Source organism: Lepidochelys olivacea (genome assembly GCF_965140295.1).
Source record: "Lepidochelys olivacea isolate rLepOli2 genome assembly, chromosome: 2".
Taxonomy (NCBI): Eukaryota; Metazoa; Chordata; order Testudines; family Cheloniidae; genus Lepidochelys; species Lepidochelys olivacea.
This window is the reverse complement of record NC_140412.1, coordinates 13,123,773-13,142,891: the sequence shown is the minus strand read 5'-3', so window position 1 is coordinate 13,142,891 and position 19,119 is coordinate 13,123,773.

Below are 19,119 nucleotides of genomic sequence, written 5' to 3'. Positions count from 1 at the left end.
AGCAAAGCCTCAACCTGCATTGTTTCTGACCACAAAAGAGAGAGCCAAGAGCGCTGAAGAACCTTGAACAGAAACCTGGCTCCTTGGAAATGAGCTCTTCACTAAAAGATCAAACTGCTTTATCCTGTGTGAGCCACTCTGGGAGCCCACTGTCCCACAAAATCCAAGTTCAAGTGATGTTGACTCCCCAAGTATCACTAGAGGAACTGTGGGAAGGTAGCCTATGCAAATCAAGCTCTCTAGGGCAGCACTTTTCTCTTTTCACCAATAGAGGGGGTAGAGAGCTCTTTCCCCTATGGAAGCTTCTGGCAATTGGGCTTACATATTACCAGAAAACCCAAACCAAACCAAAAGAAAAACCTTTGCTTAAAGAGCATTATTCAGGTTATACTCTCAGAACTCCCCAGCTTCACAGGCAGTCCCAATGAGGTCTGCAACCACAGTGGAGGAGGAGAAAGAAAATATGCCCAGACTGCAAATTCTCCTGGGTAAAATGGCAAATCTGCAAATCAGAAAGGAAATACGGGAGCCTGCCAAGCCCTGGGCAGCAAAGTAATAGTTTTCAGCACAGGAATTAAGGGAAGAGAGAACACAGGCTTGGAAGAGTCCAAGGGGTGAACACAGACAAATAATGAGAGGAACAGATGAATGATCACTACAGTTTACAAAAGCCAAATGTTATGAATGGAATATGAGCAAGGAAACACCAGCTCAGCATTTTCCAAAGGGGGCTGTAAATAAGTCAACTGGAAAAAACAGAAATTGAAGGTGAAAGAAGGTATCCAGCAAAATTCTCATTATACCATCTTTTCTGAGAGTCTACCAAAATACCCACTAACAGGAAAATCAACCAACTGTTAACACAGAGCTAGAAAACTATCCAGATAGCTACACTGAAATGATTAAAACAAAGCATTTGTAGCAGCCTTAGAATCCCCAGCTAGACCATGAAATAGAGCAAGCAGTCCTGTTATATACTTGCAATATTGAAAATACAGTGGGATCCAGGTTCATGAGTACGGCTCCTAAGTGCTATTGTAATACAGATCAATAATAATAATAAACAGCTGCATGGCTGCCAATTAGAGACTAGATGCAGAGTAAGGCCTGAAAGGCCTTTGATATTCAGATACCATAGTGACGAGCAAGATATAAATGTATATTTGTATTATTAGTGTTTCTGTGTATTACAGTAGTGAGTAGAGTCACCAGCTGAGATCAGGTCCCTACCATGCCAGGTACTGTACAAGCAGAGAGGAAGAAACAGTCCCTGTCTTGAGGAGCTTGCAATCTAAACAGAAAAGGCTTTCAGAAATTCAGTAAACTGAACACCTGTCAGTGAATAATAAAAAGTCTCTGAGCATTATCGCAAGGGAAACTAGTAAAATAACTCTAAGAGAAAAGAATGGTACAAAAAATGAAGCATTATTATTCTCGGTTTACAAAAAGTGAAAATCTGTGGAGGTGTGAGGGCATTTTCCCCTCCCCTACCAGTGAAAACCTACAGTATATGTAACAATATATGTAATCACAATGAGTCCCTCATTTGAACATGCTTCTGTTTACAGAGTCAAAGCTTCTGAAGGGAAAGTCAACGCTTTATTTGTCTTGGGCCTTTGAAAGCCGACGCAGCTTTCTCATACTCAATGATTTAGCATGAAAGAAATGGGAGCTATTATCCGAAAAGCCTCCAAAAGATTATAATTAAGGATGGCAGGCTTGAAAGAGGATTTCACATCTCTTTCTATAGCTAGCACTATAAATTGAGGATGCTACAGTACTTTCGTATACAACTGAACCTGCACAGAAACACTCACAGATGATACTCAGTGACTTAAAAGCCCACTCTGCCACCCTCCCTTCCTTCATCATAAATGGATGGATGATGACAAGTGAAGAAGTTTAGCACCTCTTGGGGACAACCTTCATCTTAAATAAAAGGTTAAACTGTTTATCCTATTCTGGTTCTTTCCCCCTCTCCCTAGAAAGGACACAGAGTTTACCATTTTGCCTAGCTGAATTTCTGGTAACTTTAAGATCAAAGTTGGAAGCTGCCAGGTCTTCAAAGAAATTCTTGTTTTGCACTTCGTAGGCCATACCTACTTATTCCCAGTGTTAGGGAAATAGGTGTTTTGTACTTGGTCTGCTCAAACCATGCAGCATTCTATTCACCCGCTCACCCTGGTGAATAATTGTCTTTTTGTCAGGTAAGGAACAGCTTATTTTTTAATGAGTCATCCTGGGAAAAGCGAGTGAAGAGGTTTTGCATCATCACTGGTATGTTTTCATGGTGGTTTCAAAAGTGGGAGCTAATCTACCTGGCAAAAGTGAAGGGGTCACATGTGGGTGACACAGAATATACAAGGATCAAGAATTCAGGGTTTAATGCAAAGAACATTCAAGGATGGAGCCTATTTTTAACATTCTTGCATGTTCCGTGCACGATCCTTTCAACTTGTGATCATCATCCTTGCACTTTTGTTAGTAAAAATACATAAAATCAGTCCAGACATCACAGTTATAGGATAATGCAAATATCACCAGGGCTGCTAACTTCCTGTGGCATATGTCAAGGAGTTCAAATAATGTGTAGCCATTTTTCTTCCCTCACTCCGGAGGCCTCATTTGGTCTAGAGTACACAGAGGAACACCTAAGGCACTAAGATTGTAGATGCCCTACCAAATTGGCAGAGAGGCTGTCAAGTAATTTGCAATGGCACATGTATCTATTGGATTTAATAAAAAATAATCATAATAATTGATAAAGGCATTCGTAAGTAAAGATGGTCTAGATATGGTTCTGACCTATGCAACTGACTCCAGATTTGGATCTGACCTTGCTTAAAGTCTCACGAAGTTTGAGTCAACAGTTATTACACGAGTGGCCCTAAAGTTCAGCTCTGGAGCTGAACTTCCCTGGACTTTAAGGAAGTTTGTATCAAGGATTGGGTCCATCTCTAATAAAAGAGGTTGTGAGCTATGTCAAGGAGCATACATCCATTAGAAATTCCTGGAAACTATCTGATGCTCTCTTCTCTTTTGGAATCATGCTGACAAACTCTAAACACTCATTTTTTTTTTTGAATTGCAAGTTGATCATAAAGAAAAGGAGTACTAGTGGCACCTTAGAGACTAACCAATTTATTTGAGCATAAGCTTTTGTGAGCTACAGCTCAATTCATCAGATGCATGTTCTTCCTAAGAAGTGCATGCCATGTTAAAAAGCAAACATATCACTGTCACATCTGAGTCACACTTTCCTTTGGTCACTAACACATAAAAAGAGTATGCCCTCATAAAACATGTCAGCTCTTGAGCTGATTGGGGCCAGTATCCCTAATGACCTAAGACACAAAGAACAATGCTATATTAAAGCAATCACATACACTTGCATCAAATGCATTTATGTTAATGTTTCAAGTCATTCATTTGGATGAAAATGATGATGGAGAATTGGCTTATAGGCATGTCAGCTTAGAGGTTAAGCTACAGTAACGAAGCTGCTACATCAAAACATGAATGAAAGGAACTGAGGTACATGGGCAGGGAAGAAGCTGTGTGGGGTCCCTGGACTTCTGGAGGTAGGGGAAGACCATGAGAGATCCCAGGCAACAACAACGGTGAAACAAAGTGCTGGAGCAAGTGGCCAATCTGAGTATGGCAAAGCCTCAGGACACTGAAGGGAAGATCATCAGAGCATGAGGGAGCAGGTCGGTCAGAGATGTGTGGGTCAAGTTTTTTTTTTTTTTTTGGTGGTGGGGGGGAAGGGTCAATCATTTTAACCTAAAGTTTCTCAGTGGGATGGCCATTTTATGATAGATGGTAGGGTGACCAGATGTCCCAATTTTATAGAGATAGTCCTGATTTTTGGGTCTTTTTCTTATATAGGCTCCTATTACCCCCCTGTCCCGATTTTTCACACTTGCTGTCTGGTCACTCTAATAGGTGGCCACCTTTAGTTAAGGTTGCCTGCACTTTTGATTATAAGAGCCAGGTTTCAGTTGGTTTTAATGTCACCAAACTTATGCTGTTTGAGCTGAAATTGTGCATACCGAGCAGCTGCCCAAGGCTGAGTGTTTTGGGAAACTGTCAGCTAAAATTTTTCAATCATGTCCAAAAACAAGCATCGGGAAACACATTGTTTTGCCCATGTTAAATCATTTGTATAGTTGTTGTGTTGAGAAGCTCTAACATCTCCATGCTTTGGTGCAGACAATTGAAATTTGGCAAGGTGGTCACTCAAACGTCAAGGAAGTGATGTTTGCTGTCTTTGTGAAACTCCTCCCAAATTTGGTGACGATATGAGCTTCAGAAAAATGTCAATTCATACATGTTAGAGATTGAGAGCTAAATTCTCCAAAGAGCCCACCTGTACTGAGAATGCCCCAGCCTCTCACAGCAACTACTGCTATCCAGTCTGCACCTGTGCCATCCCCACAGAGTGAATGAGCATGCACCATCCCAGGAATGCAGGGCCTGAGCAAGACTTTCCCTGAAATTGCTCCTCCCGGCAGCTGGGGAGCTGCAGTGGTGCCCAGCACCAAAACTAAAAACAGAGACAGTGCCTGTCATGTGCTTTTAACAATCCTCTTGCTGGCACCCAAGCAATATGGAGAGGAGGAAGCAAACCTGACTTGACTGCAAAGGGTGAGGAATGATGGTGTGGGAGAGAGAAGAGATGCAGAGCCCAATATTCTCCAGAGCACATTCCATCCTTAGCTTCTCCGTTGGGACTTTCCATAAAGGATGGTTTAACATAAATTCTGGTGGTTGTTTTTGTGATATGGGTCCACTTGTCCACTGGGAACTGGATGGAGGCCTCCAAACTCATTTTCTATAAGCTACCAGATAGCCATCATAAAGTAACAACATTTCATTACTACTGACCTGGGCTGGATTTGAATTGGAGAGTGAACAGAGAAATGGCCTCTACCCCTTTTTGTCCTTGTTCTTGAACTGCATGGCACCTGTGAAAGGCAGCATTAGGGAAACACTGGCATGTGGAAGCTGACAGCCCTGTCCTCATTTTATGTATGCATATTGTGTACGACTCTATTCCGCGTCTTTTGAAAGGACCCGTTCTTCTGTAATTTAAGCAAAGGCACTGTCATTTCATAAAATATGTCCTTCTCTTCCTTCCAAGAGCTGACAGTGGCACCTAATCCTGTGCTGATTTATGGTAGATTTATGCAGAAACATACTTTTGTATACTTCTTGAATAATGGCAACCACAATTATTAAGCTTCTGGTTTTTACAACCTTTAGAAAAGATTGATTTTTGGTCATTCTAGTCTCAGCTGGGTTTAGCCTGAGCCATGATGTAAACAGACTGTGACCTGATGGAATATTAATCTATGCACCAAACTGCTCCCTGGGGCTGAATAATTCTTTCAGTCTTAAGAAGAAAACAAGTCTCCAGTGTTTTGTTTAGTAAATCACTTAACAGGAGGTCACAGCGGATGCGTGTCCAGGTTAAACAATATTTATTATTGAGTAAATATAGACAAGCCCTCCTGTGAGACATTCTAATTTGGCAGAAGGGAAACTTGCCATCAGCAGCGGTTGCATACATGATGGGACTCTTCCGTCTCAAAGCAATTTTCCTTCTTTAAATGCAGGATTTTGCAAAGTGTGGCATGCACATTTATTGCACGCTATTCTTGAAAGCCAGATTTGCATGGAGATGCCTATGCAGAGGTCAGCGAGAGGAGTAATTTTCAGCTGATTTCACAGTCCAAATGAATCGTGTTATTTTAATGTGTGAAAAGTGTAGCAGTGAAAGCCTTTTCTTCCTTGTTTAATTAAAAAAAAAAACAGTATCTTGTCTGCCTATTTAAGACACCATTCACCTTGGTATCCAAGCGCTATACATATTGGTCTGTTTAACAACCTACAAAGTCTTATGTCCAGCTATGTAACCTTCATTACCATAGTACCTTATATAGGGCTGTGAATTTATCCTGAAAGGTAGGGAAGCATAATCTCCATTTTACAGTAGAAGAACAGAGGCATAGAGAGATTAAGTGATTTGACCAAGGTCACACAGGGAGCCTGTAGAAGAGCTGTAGATTGAGCCCAGATGTCCTGAAACCCAGTCCATTATCTTGACCACAAGATCTTTTTTCTTCTTTGTTTTCCTCTCCTGAGTTCCCTCTGATTTTTCTTTCTTCCTTTGTCTTCAGTTTCTTTCCTTCTTTTTCTTCCTTCTTCTTATCTTTGTACTTATTTTTCTTACCCACCAAGGCCCAGGGACGGGACCTAAGTTGCCTGCACTTCCTCCAAAGAAAACCAAATGAGAATAATAAAAAGTCACGTCTGTCAAGGTTTAGAGAGAACAGTGATTTAATTAGCAGCATAACTCAGATAGCATTAATAGGGATGTTAATTAGATTGGTTTGCTAGTAAAATTCCTATAAAAATCATTGTCAATAGTCCCCGAAGGAATCCAAGCCCAAGAGTTAATAGGTTAGAATTAAGTGGAAGATTAATAAAAAAAGATATCCTGTCATGGAACTGTCTCATGAATTGTTATGTTCTTAGTAATTGTTGGTCTAGCCTTTATAGAAGCACAAGAGCAGGCTGGGGAAAGGAAGGAGCCGTTTTCAGCTAGGAGTGGGTACTGATTGAGATACAGTAAAATGAAGCCTTATCACAACATGAGCCACGTTGCTCTGAAATAGGGAGGATTTTTTTCAGTTTTGTGTAGGGAAATGATAAAACATGAACATCATGACAAAGTACGTCTGCTGTCCTGCTTTGAATCTTCCCCAGTGTATAGTAATAACTGTGCAGCCCATTGCCTGCATGTTGTTGCTTCTTTTATGTCTCTACTGATACCTTAGGGCAGTTAACATAAAGAACGGAAAGCTGACCTTAGAAGCCAACGTAAAAAAACCAGAGAAACAACACATAGCAATGCCAAAGGGTGCTCAGTATCCATGCAGTTGACATGAGGAAGCCAGCCTTTTCTCTCTCTTTTTTTTGTTCCTCAAACTTCCTTTTCCTTTTCTTTTAACGATCCCTTTCCATTTACGCCAAACTTTTCCCTCCCTGTTATCCAGGACCCCGATTCAGCACCTCAGCACGTGCTTCATGTCAGGCCCATTCTTCATTCCCAACGGCATCAATGGAACTTTAGTGCGCACTTATGTGCTTTGCTGAACCAGGGCCTGTGAGCTGCCTTACACTGAAAACTTACATTGGCATAGCTACGTCTCTCTGAGGTAAATTCACACCCCTGAGAGCCATAGCTACGCTGACCTAACTCCCAGCGTGGATAGCACTACATTGATGGAAGAATTCTTCCATTGACCTAGCTGCCGCCTCTTGGGGAGGTGAATTAACTACAGTGATGGAGAACTGTGCTGCATGCGTTCTGCTGTGGCATTTTAAGTATAAGATGTAGCCTAGGATTCTAAGTCCTTCCACCTTCTTTCTGGTTTGTCTCTGCTTCTTCAGCTTCTACCCACTCATTCTGCCTCTTTATTCTTTCTCCTGGTTTTTCTTCTCTCCTCTTTCCCACCCCGCAAAAAATAGTGGTCTCTTTTCCTCCATTATACAATTTAGGTTTGGGTTAGAATAGAATCACAGACTATTAGGGATGGAAGGGACCTCAGGAGGTCATCTAGTCCAATCCCCTGATCAAAGCAGGACCAACACCCACTAAATCATCCCAGCCAGGGCTTTGTCAAGCCAGGCCTTAAAAACCTCTAAGGATGGAGATTCCACCACCTCCCTCGATGACCCATTCTAGTGCTTCATCATCCTCCTAGTGAAATAGTGTTTCCTGATATCCAACCTAGACCTCCCGTACTGCAACTTGAGACCATTTCTCCTTGTTCTGTCATCTGCCACTACTGAAAACAGCTGAGCTCCGTCCTCTTTGGAACCCCCCTTCAGATAGTTGAAGGCTGCTATAAAATCTCCCCTCACTCTTCTCTTCTGTAGACTAAATAATCCCACTTTCCCCAGCCTCTTAATAATTTCTGTTGCCCTCTGCTGGACTCTCTCCAATTTGTCCACATCCCTTCTCTGGTGGAATTGCTCCTTTGTCGTGTCCCAAAACCTGTACATTCCCCACATTTCTCTATTGCGTCATTACTTTCCTTCCATGCTACATTTCCCTCTCACTAGCAGCTATCTATATCTACACTTTGAGAACATGGGTTGGTCATGGTTTGTAGATGGGGTAGACTGGATGGGAACTTGGTTTCCAGATCAAATGTGTCTTTGGGGAAAAAAATATTATTTTACCCCTCTTTGCCATCCCCAGTCATGCAAAACAAGACGATGGAACCCTGACTTTCCAATGGGTTCAGTTGAGTTCAAGAATGAGAGTACAGCTGATTTAAATATATTTGTCAACGCATTTTTTTCAGCAAAAAGTAGCTTTTTAGTCAACATGCAGTTTTTTAAAGGGAAATGTTCATTTTGGGTTTTCCATTTAAAAAAATCTGTAAAAGTGTTTGGATTTTGATTTAAAAAAATCGTGTTTTGGTTAAAACATCTTTTTATTATTATTTTTAGTTTAATTTTCAGTCAAACGTTCAGGGTTTGGTTTTCAGAAATCTTGTTTTAATCAACAATAAAAATGCTTTTTGAAACCTGATTTTGGGGGGGGGGGGAAGGAGGGTTGTTTCCGTTTTTTGATTAAAATTTTTTCCCAGAAAATTTTGAGGGGAAAAAGAATGGTTTTTTTTTTCAAATTTTCCTATGAAAAATGACTGGCACTTTTTTTACCAATTGGAAGTGAGAGACAAAGTCTGTGAATTGAACTGGGTCTCCCCTTCCCTAGTTCAGCAATTACTAGTACTTCATGAGAACACTGTTTCTGGGACAACTATTTAACTCTCTGCTATCTCTTTCAGGGCTCTAAAATTAACATACAGAATCTGGGAGCTGGCTGCACACTATTATTACAATAAACTGTAGAGATACTTTACTACTAGCCCAGTACCCTGGTGTAGCAGGGGATTCTTATTTTTATTGTATGGTTACTGTTTTGCAGTAGCACCCATACTAGGGTGACCAGATGCCCTGATTTTATAGGGACAGTCTCCATTTTTGGGTCTTTTTCTTATATAGGCTCCTATTACCTCCGACCCCCATCCTGATTTTTCACATGTGCTGTCTGGTCACCCTAATCCATACTATGGTAGATGCTTTCCAGGCATACAATATGTGATGTCATGCTTGCAGGCACTCACAGTCAAAGGAGCATGCAGCAGTGTAAAATGCACACTCATTCCAACTGAGAAATGAACACAGAGTAACGGTGAATATCTATGTACAGGTGCTCCAATAAGACTGCTGTGGTGATTACGATCCTGTAAATGCTTTGATAACTTGGATAGATGGATAGCTACTCTGAACGAAAACTTTGCTGCCTTTGCTCAGGCTCATAAAGAGAAAGATGAAGCCTGATGTGGATATGCAGAAAGCCTGCAAGTCAGAGTAAATTTCTACTGATAAATTGGTATCAGGCGATTTTCAAAAAGTTATAAAAGAAACAAGTAGGTAAATTGCATAATGAGCTACAATCCTCTCATCCTGAAGTACCAGCTGATCACTTAGCAGCAACTTCTAGCAGGGCAGAGAGCAGAAGACCTCAGTTTTTTTCAAATTAAGTAGTTATTAGTCTATCCATTCCATCCCTTTACAGGAATAATAGCTGCCATAGCATTTCACCATGTGACTGGTCTCTTAGAATAACTTTTACTTGGGAAATTTATAGGGAACAACAAAGAGGTTAATTTGCAGCTCAGCATACTGGTATCTGGTGCCTCGTAATTTGACAGAACCTTGGGAAAGCGTAATGTTTTTTTCACCCAGTAATATCTGCACATCACTAACACTTTTACTCAGATGCTTTCAATTGGGACTCAGCCAGCATAAGCTTCACAAAGACAGAGTACATACCTTCATTAACCTGAGGTTCTCCAGTTGCTTAGATATACTTTCCTTTAAACCCGTTCAAAGTGGAGATGACAAGCAAAGGCTCAGGATTCAAATAAATGGAATGGTCCCTCAGCAGAAGGTTGCAGTTTGTTGTGTGCACATCGAGAAGTATTCCATGTCTTTGGGCATGGCTAAGTACCAAGTGGAAAGCATGCTTTTTGTCAAAGAGGATGAATTGCAAAGGGTGACCTGAACTAGCATTTCCATCTCACCACTGACATTTGAATCTCTGCACTGTGTACCTAAAACTGGCTCTTGTCAAAATGCTGTTGTCTGGTTCAATGAATGAGTTCAGCGCATTAAGGTTATTATGGTAAGGACCTCAGTAGCCAAACCAGGATTGGGATAAGGCCAATTCATTACAAAACAGACCTATATATTGTAACAAATTTGTAGTCAGTTATGGTTGCCCCTCTGATAAATAATATGGTCACTGGGAAAGTTATAATGGTTCTGGAGATTTCTGGGGCTAGAGATCATGGCAATTCATACACACTCTTGTGAGTGACTCAGTCCTGCCTGTTCACTCATCCGTCATCCCCACTGTTTTCACAAGCGCAGCACGAGATGAACTCTGCAATTATTGTAACCTATGTAATCTCAGCCTCGTGATTTTAAACATGCTTTCCAAACACCACCTGTCTTCTCCATTTCTATGGTCCTGTGGCTAAAACGTGGAATTGGGAATCAAGACTCCCTGTGGGTTCTATATTCCTGTTTTATTAGCAAAGAGTGAAGCTGAACACAGATTCAGATGAACAAGAAGAATTTTATTAAACCCTAGCCCCTGCTCTCTCCATGTGGCTAAGTTGCTTCCTGCATAAATCCACCCATTTCCAGAGGGAACATGGGCCCTCTCACTCCAAATATCATGATACAATTCCCATTTCTGTCACTGCACAGTGATGAACCCCTAAGTAAGTCATGTCAGCCCTTCTGTAAATCAATCTGCTCAGTTGTAACATGGAGAAACCATGCCAGGATCTCAGCTAGCGTAATTCAGCAAAGCTCCATTGACTTCAATGTAGTGTAGTGAGGTGAGGACTCACCGGCGTGGCACCTCCTGCTGGTTGTCTGGGAATTAGCTCTTTTCCAGAGTATGGAGCGCCTTCTGCAGGCCGGTGTCTTGCCTGCCGCTGGCCCCCATGTCCCTCCTGGACCCCGGTGCCCTTTCACATTGGGGTTCTGCCCCAGCAGTACCCCCATGCTCTGGGTCTCCCCTCCCAGGGGAACCCCCAACCCTCTACACCCACCTTGCCTCAGTGGCTACTGCCAGTCATCATCTAGTGCCTGCTCACTGGGGCAGAATGCAGTCTGTCACGGCCACTCATCATTGGCAAGGGGTTAGGACTTGCTGCCTTTGCCTATCCCCAGGCTGCCCCTCTGCAGCCCCAGTACCCAGGGCCAGCTCTAGGATTTTTGCCACCCCAAGCAAAATTGCCCCCCCCTTCTTTTTTTTGGCTTTTACACATGTTTGCACTATGCAATGTTTTTTGTTGTTGGTTTGGTTTGGTTAAGACTATTTAAAATTTTTAAAAAATGAAAACAGAGAATTTGTAGTTAGTGAAATAAACAATTTCCTACTAGTGTACTCATTTAATTTTAACAAACCCACAATTACAAACAATTTGGGTTCAACCATGCACTGTAATAAAAAATGTTAGTGTCTTCCAGTGCGCCCAGTTTCTCATAAATTAAAGGAATTTATATGAACTGAATTTTTCTGGTTTTTATACTTGTGTCGTCTTTTAATAATTCAGTGAAATCTAATTTTTTCTCAATGGTACTTTCAATTGAAATTAATGGGAGTCCTGACAAACGATTTTGAGACACGGTGGATCTCAAATAATGTTTTAGTAATTTCAGTTTTGAGAAACTGAGCTCACCAGAAGCCACTGTTACTGGTAATGTTATAGCAGTGCCTGGAGTGAAAAAATAATTTCTTGCTATTGTGGCAAATTGCCAGCACTACTTTGATGGCTCTTGCACTTTCTCTTCCTGGGGACAGTTCAGGGCACTGTTTCTCACCCCTAAACTGGGGTATTAACTGCCCCACTAGTGTCCTAGAGGAGGGGAGTGGAGAGGGTGGACCTGGGCCCGCCCTCTACTCCAGGTCCCAGCCCAGGGGCCTAGGGATAGCGGTAAACTACTAGAACTAGCGGTTCCTTCCCCTGGGCTACTTCCCTCTCCTGCCCTTCAGCCCTTTTTGTGGGGCTTCCTGCCCTCCCTCTGCACAAACCAGGTGTCCCTTTACCTACGGTCTTGGTCTTCTTAACCCACCACAGCACTTCTCCAAACTCTCCTCTGCTTCCCTCCAAACTGCTCTCTGCTCCAGCACCAATCCACTCTGCTTCAACTCCTCCAAACTGCTCTCTGCTCCGACACCAATCCACTCTGCTTCAACTCCTTCCCTTGTCTGATTGAAGCAGGGGGGGCTTACCAGGTGACTGGCTTCAGATGTTCTAATTGGCTTCAGGTGCTTTAATTAATCTATAGCAAACTTTCTTCCCTCTACAGGGAATAAGGCTCCCTTCTAACACTCTCCTGTTGTCCTCTGGCCGTGCTGTGTCACACTATAAATTCTAATACTTTTAGAGGAGAAGTTTTAGGACTTATTAGCTCAGATAAAGCTATTAATTCATCATACAATTCTACTCCATCAATGTCAGCAGCGTTATCATTACTGAGCACTAAATGTAGGTCATGGCAATGCTTCATGAAGTCTTCTTTGGAAAACTGATTTTTAATATTTCCAATATTGTATAAAAATTCAAAAGTTTCACAATGACCATGCAACTGATAAAATCTTTCTTCAATGGAAGTTATAGCTACATCCAAAATACAATAGAAACATTCAACTTTAAACCTTTCTTTTGGATCGAGAATAGGATCATCATGAGCTTCATAACAAAACGGTCTTGTTTTTTTCCAAGAACAAACGAATTGTTGAGGTGCAAACGTCAGTCCAAAATCAAGATCCTCTGCTAGTGTTGTTGCTTCTTTGACAGTTTCTTCAAATCCTTCATCTGAATGGTATTTTTTTTTAAATATTCCAGCATTTTATTCAAAATCATCTTTGCCTTGGATATGTCTCTGGTTATGTTCTGCATAACTTTGCTGGTCAAATTAATTTGATTTAGAATATTATGCCAAATAACTGTGCAACATGAAAATTGAAACTGCATCATTTTCTGAGCCAATGTTTCAGCTTCATGTCGAAATGAAGAATCATACAACAAGTCCTGGCTTATTTCAAATAGTGCATCGTAAATCTCTCCTGATGAATATCGGAATGGTCTAATAGTGTCTATCCTGCTTTCCCATCTAGTTTGACTTTAGAGGTTTAAATATGAGTTTCTGTTCAAGATGCTTCTTCAAGACTGCCCAACGGTTTGTGGAAGCACTAAAAAAGTCGTAAATTGCTTGCACTGTGGTAAAATATGAAACGGCATCTTTAGATGATTTGGCAGCATCACTGACAACCAGACTGAACAAATGTGCATGGCAAGGAACGAAAAAAGTTTGATTATTTAAATTCAATATTCTTTGCTGTACACCTGCATGTCATCCTCTCATGTTTGAGCCATTATCGTACCCTCAGCCGTGAATATTTTCTAAAGGTATTCCATAGTGTTCCAGTCTCTGCAGAATTACATCTGTGAGGGCTTTCCCAGTAGTTTCGTTCACTGGTATAAATTCTAGAAAGTGATCACAAATTTTCATTTCTGCATTTTCATCAGTTTTCACAAATCGTAAAACTATTGACATTTGCTTGGTTTTGCTCAGATCTTGAGTACAATCAACTATAATTGAGTAATATTTGGCATGTTTCAAATCCGATCAAATTTCATTATGCACTTGTCATAAATATAAAGGGAAGGGTAACCACCTTTCGTGTTATAGTGCTATAAAATCCCTCCTGGCCAGAGGCAAAATCCTTTAATTTGTAAAGGGTTAAGAAGCTAAGGTAACCTCGCTGGCACCTGACCCAAAATGACCAATGAAGGGACAAGATACTTTCAAATCTGGAGCAGGGAAAAAGGCTTTTGTCTGTCTGTGTGATAACTTTGCGGGAACAGATCAAGGATTCAAGCCCTCCAACTCCTGTAAAGTTAGTAAGTATCTAGCTAGAAAATGCATTAGGTTTCTTTCTTTTGGCTTGTAAATTCGCTGTGCTGGAGGGAATGTGTATTCCTGTTTTTGTGTCTTTTTGTAGTTTAAGGTTTTGCCTAGAGGGATTCTCTATGTTTTGAATCTGACTGCCTATGAGATTATCTTCCATTCCAATCTTACAGAGTGTTTCTTTTATCTTTGTTTTGTTCTTCTAATAAAGTTCTGTTTTTTTATTAATCTGATTGGGTTTTTAGGGTCCTAAGAAATCCAAGCTGGTCTGTGCTCAACTTGTTTATTCTCAAGCCTCTCCAGGAAAGGGGGTGTAAGGGCTTGGGGGGATAGCTGGGGGAAGAGGAACTCCAAGGGGTCCTTTCCCCTGGCTCTTTATTATAAAGCGCTTGGTGGTGGCAGCATACCCTAGTCCAAGGGCAAAGATTTTGTGCCTTAGAGAAGTTTTTAACCTAAGCTGGTAGAAATAAGCTTAGGGGGTCTTTCATGCGGGTCCCCACATCTGTACCCCAGCGTTTAGAGTGGGGAAGGAACCCTGACAGCACTCCATTAGAAATTAATTGTATTATCTCATTTTGTGTATTTTTACCCAAATAATGGGTGTGAATCTCTCCATCTTTCACTCTTCATACATGCTCAGCCATAACACTATCAAATTTTGCCAATAACTCAACCAATTTCAAGAAATAGCCATTGATTTTCTCATATAAAATATCCAAGGATCCACGGAAGGCGAGGCACTGTTCGGCTAGGAAATTAATGATCACCAGTAAACATTCCAACGCAGCTTGCCAACATAGAATTTCTGAATTTAGTAGACTTTGCTGTACAGCATCAATTGTTGTACCGGAACGTAATCTGTTTGACAGCTCAATCCAGTTTGTCAATGAGCCTAAATGATTTTTTGATGTTTCATGTTCTTTCAAATGCTGATGCAAATTTCGCCAGTCATTGAAACCTGCAGTTGCCAGAAGAATGTCCGAGTTACAGAACAGTTTGCAGCAAAAACAAAAAACTACATCTTTGGTCTGTGAATACACTAACCATGATCTGTTAATTTGTTTCCCATTTTTCATTTTTTTCTTCATACTGGATGGCATAAATCATCGATTCAACTCATTAAATATATATTCAAATGTAGGATCTAGTTTTGAAGGACCTTTTTTCACGGTAATCATTAGCATTGCATCAGTAATTATTGTCGGCCATGTACTTGGATCCAATCCTATGTCAGTCTCTCCACCTTCCAATAATTGTTCTTCAGTTTTAGATTTGGATAACATTTCTTCATTTCTGGACTCTTCAGCTGAAGAAGTAAATCTTTAGATGGATTGTAATTGTTCGTCTTTATCAGTTAGCAGAGATAATCTTTGGTCAGATTGTTGTTCATCTTTATCAGTTGATAAAGATAATCTTTCTTCGATTGGTCTTCATCAGTTGATGAATAATCACTTTCAATGCATTGCTTAGAGCTTTCTCCTTGATTGTCAACTTTTTTAAAATACTTATTTGAAGTATAAGATAGGTTTTTTTAAAATTCTTTTTGCCATTTCTCTCTTTGTTGCCAGTAGGCAGCACTGGAAAGTCGCTTTTGTTTTTGTCCCAGCATTTTAGCCCTATAACCACTGCCCTATAACCCCCTATTTTAGCCCTATAACCGACATGACATGGAAATTGGCGCAAATGGCACCGATATGGAGGCACAGTGCACACAAGTAATCATGATTCCTGATTTAATTAATCAATAACCCTTAATATTTACACATTTATGCACATTTATTCATATTATGAATGACCATGTCACGACATGACACAATATTTTTCACATCACACTACTATGGCACTACTGGAGAATTTTTTGATCTTTTATGTATTTTTTTCCCATACATTAGTGGATTTTTCCGAAAAAAAAGGATGGCCGGAGCACCGCCCCGGGAAACGTGCCACCCCAAGCACGTGCTTGCTTTGCTGGTGCCTAGAGCTGGTCCTGCCAGTACCTTTCTGGGCCTTCACCAGCTACCTTTGCCTTTCCCCAGCACTGCTTCACCTAAGGTACCTAGCTCCCAGGAAGCTAGCCCTTCCCACTCCAGGGCTAGAGTGAGACTCCCTTGAGCTCCTGGCTCACAGCCCGTTCATAGGGCCAGCTGTGGCCTGATTGGGTAAGGCCCCAGCTGTGGCTGCTTCCCCAATCAGCGTAGCTTTTCCCAGCTGCAGCCCTCTCCAGAGCTGCTTTTATCCCCTGTTAACCGGAGTGGAGCAGCCTCCCCACTACACAGATCTACACCATTTTACACCATCTGATAATTTGGCCCATGGATACTTACCTAATTCACCTGCACATTGTAACAATAAATCAATGAGCCTAATGACCTACAAGCCTGATCAAAGGGCACTGTAATTAGGGGAAAGACTCCACTGGACTTTAATATGATTTGGATTAGGTCCTATATTGTCACACATAAAAGGCAAAAGAAAGAAAATTAAAATTTAAGTCTCCATGAGAAAGCATGAGTCTGTGTGTCTCTCTTCTGAATTTCAGCAGGTGGCACCTCCGTACAATATGGCAGCTACCATGGCAGAAAAGGAGGAAGATTTCCCGCTATTTAAAGGTAAAGCACATGAATAGCAGGTCCAAGTTACAGGTGTCATAAATATAAAGGGAAGGGTAAACCCCTTTGAAATCCCTCCTGGCCAGGGGAAAGCTCCTCTCACCTGTAAAGGGTTAAGAAGCTAAAGGTAACCTCGCTGGCACCTGACCAAAATGACCAATGAGGAGACAAGATACTTTCAAAAGCTGGGAGGAGGGAGAGAAACAAAGGGTCTTTGTCTGTCTGTAGTCGTCTTGGCCAGGGACAGAACAGGAATGGAGTCTTAGAACTTTTAGTAAGTAATCTAGCTAGGTATGTGTTAGATTATGATTTCTTTAAATGGCTGAGAAAAGAATTGTGCTGAATAGAATAACTATTTCTGTCTGTGTATCTTTTTTGTAACTTAAGGTTTTGCCTAGAGGGGTTCTCTATGTTTTTGAATCTAATTACCCTGTAAGGTATCTACCATCCTGATTTTACAGGGGGGATTTCTTTATTTCTATTTACTTCTATTTTTTATTAAAAGTCTTCTTGTAAAACACTGAATGCTTTTTCATTGTTCTCAGATCCAAGGGTTTGGGTCTGTGGTCACCTATGCAAATTGGTGAGGCTTTTTATCCAACATTTCCCAGGAAATGGGGGGTGCAAGTGTTGGGAGGATTGTTCATTGTTCTTAAGATCCAAGGGTCTGGGTCTGTAGTCACCTAGGCAAATTGGTGAGGCTTTTTACCAAACCTTGTCCAGGAAGTGGGGTGCAAGGTTTTGGGAAGTATTTTGGGGGGAAGGACGCGTCCAAACAGCTCTTCCCCAGTAACCAGTATTAGTTTGGTGGTGGTAGCGGCCAGTCCAAGGATAACGGGTGTAATATTTTGTACCTTGGGGAAGTTTTGACCTAAGCTGGTAAAGATAAGCTTAGGAGGTTTTTCATGCAGGTCCCCACATCTGTACCCTAGAGTTCAGAGTGGGGGAGGAACCTTGACAACAGGCTACACATATAAAATGCAAAGTTGTCATCTTCTTCTTCTCTTCATCTTCCTCTCCTTTTCACTCTCCTCTAATCTTTCCAGGAGGCCATTAAATGGCTGTGAGGTTGTCTGATTAAAATATAATTATGCAAACCATTGTTGCTACCACCACAGCAAATCTTATACAAAATATAACTAATGGCCAGAAATGGTTAGGCAGCTTAAGAACATAAGAACGGCCATACTGGGTTAGACCAAAGGTCCATCAAGCCCAGTATCCTGTCCTCTGACAGTGGCCAATGCCAGGTGCCTCAAAGGGAATGAACAGACAGGTTATCATCAAGTGATCCATGCCTTGTCACCCAATCCCAGCTTCTGGCAAACAGACACTAGGGACACCATTCCTACCCATCCTGGTTTATAGCCATTGATGGATCTATCTTCCATGAATCTATCTATCTCCCTTTTGAACCCTGATATAGTATTGGCCTTCACAACACCCTCTGGCAAGGAGTTCCAGAGGTTGACAGTGTGTTGTGTGAAAAAATACTTTCTTGTGTTTGTTTTAAACCTGCTACCTTTTAATTTTATTTGGTGGCTCCTTGTTTTTGTATTATGAGAAGGAATAAAAAACACTTCCTTATTTACTTTCTCTATGCCAGTCATGATTTTATAGACCTCAGTCATATCCCTCCTTAGCTGCCTCTTTTCCGAGCTGAAAAGTCCCAGTCTTATTAATCTCTCCTCATACGGAAGCCATTCTATACCCCTAATCATTTTTGTTGCCCTTCTCTGAACCTTTTCCAGTTTCAATATATCTTGTTTGAGATGCGGCGACCACATCTGCATGCAGTATTCAAGGTGTGGTCATACCATGGATTTATATAGAGGCAATATGATATTTTCTGTCCTATTATCTGTCCCTTTCTTGATGATTCCCAGCATTCTGTTCGCTTTTTTGACTGCCGCTGCACATTGAGTGGATGATTTCAGAGAACTATCCACAATGACTCCAGGATCACTTTCTTGAGTGGTAACAGCTAATTTAGACCCCATCATTGTATATGTATGGTTAGGTTTATGTTTTCCAATGTGCATTACTTTGAATTTATCAACATTCAATTTCACTGCCATTTTGTTGCCCAGTCACCCAGTTTTGTAAGATCCCTTTGTAGCTCTTTGCAGTCTACCTGGGACTTAACTATTGTGACGGGGCAAGGCCAGATGGCTATAGAAAAGTAGTGGGAGATAGATATATTAGCTTTAGGCTAAACAAATCCCTGGTACCAGGTTAAGTGAAATGGAAGCTGCTCCACATCAATTAAGACACCTGGGGCCAACTTTCCAGAAGGCAGGGAGAAGGCTAGGTTGATTGGGACACCTGAAGCCAATCAGGGGCTGGCTGAAACTAGTTAAAAGCCTCCGAGTCAGTCAGGTGGGTGTGCATGTCAGGAGCTGTGGGAGGAAGTTGTGCTGTTGGAGAGGCT